Source organism: Otolemur garnettii, unplaced genomic scaffold (assembly GCF_000181295.1).
Source record: "Otolemur garnettii isolate 467f Iridium unplaced genomic scaffold, OtoGar3 scaffold00008, whole genome shotgun sequence".
In the NCBI taxonomy this organism is placed as follows: domain Eukaryota; kingdom Metazoa; phylum Chordata; class Mammalia; order Primates; family Galagidae; genus Otolemur; species Otolemur garnettii.
In genome coordinates, this window is record NW_003852403.1 from 17,015,140 (window position 1) to 17,016,221 (window position 1,082).

The window sequence follows — 1,082 nt, forward strand, 5'->3', positions numbered from 1 at the left end:
GCTATAGGCGCCGAGCCGGTCTTTCCTTTTTGCTCAGGCTGTTCTTCAACTCCTGAGCTCAAGTGATCTACCCACCTTGGCCTCCCAGAGTGCTAGGATTACAGGCATGAGGCACTGAGCACGGCCTATTGAAGGGTTTTAAACAGAAGACAGTATAGTAATTGGATTTGTATTTTTTCTATAGATGCATTGTAAAGAATTGAGTTATTTAAGGGAGGAAAAACTGAAAGCAGAGAATAAAAAGCTGTTGCAGGCTTGATGCCTGTAGCTCAGTGGTTAGGGCACTGGTCACATACACCAGGGCTGGTGAGTTCGAATCCCACCCGGGCCTGCTAAACGACAATTCCAAAAAAAAAAATAATAACTGGGTGTTGTGGCAGGCCCCTGTAGTTCCAGCTACTTGGGAGGCTGAGGCAAGAGAATCCTTTAAGCCCGAGTTTAAAGTTGCTGTGAACTGTGACCCCATAGCACTCTACTGAGGGTGACATGGTAAGATTCTGTCTCAAAAAAATAAATAAATAAAAGGGTGGCATCTGTGGCTCAGTGGGTGGGGTGCCGGCCCCATATGCCAAGGGTCCAAGGGTGACGGGTTTGAACCCGGCCCCGGCCAGACTGCAATAAAAAATAGTGGGGCATTGTGGCCAGTGCCTGTAGTCCCAGCTACTCAGGAAGCTGAGGCAAGAGAATTGCCTAAGTCCAAGAGTTGGAGGTTGCTGTGAGCTGTGATGCTACAGCACTCTACCAAGGGCAACAGTATAAGACTCAGTCTCCAAAAAAAAAAGCTGTTGTAGGGACTCAAGTTAGAGGCAATCAAGACAAGGTAGTGTTGGCAGAGAAGAGAGAATGACTTTGGTAAGTATTTAGAAAGTTGGCTCAGTGCCTGTGGCTCAAGCGGCTAAGGCGCCAGCCACATACACCTAAGGTGGTGGGTTCAAATCCCCATCCTGGGCCCACCAAACAACAATGACTGCTGCAACCAAAAAATGGCTGGGCGTTGTGGCGGGTGCCTGTAGTCCCAGCTACTTGGGAGGCTGAGGCAGGAGACTCGCTTGAGCCCAGGAGTTGGATGTTGCTGTGAGCTG

At 49.3% G+C, this 1,082-nt stretch overlaps 1 protein-coding gene across 1 annotated transcript in view; it reads left to right on the plus strand.

Moving 5' to 3' along the window:
• Positions 1–1,082, plus strand: part of DNA2 (DNA replication helicase/nuclease 2) — a 42,672-nt gene that overhangs the window by 29,859 nt on the left and 11,731 nt on the right. The window lies entirely within an intron of this gene.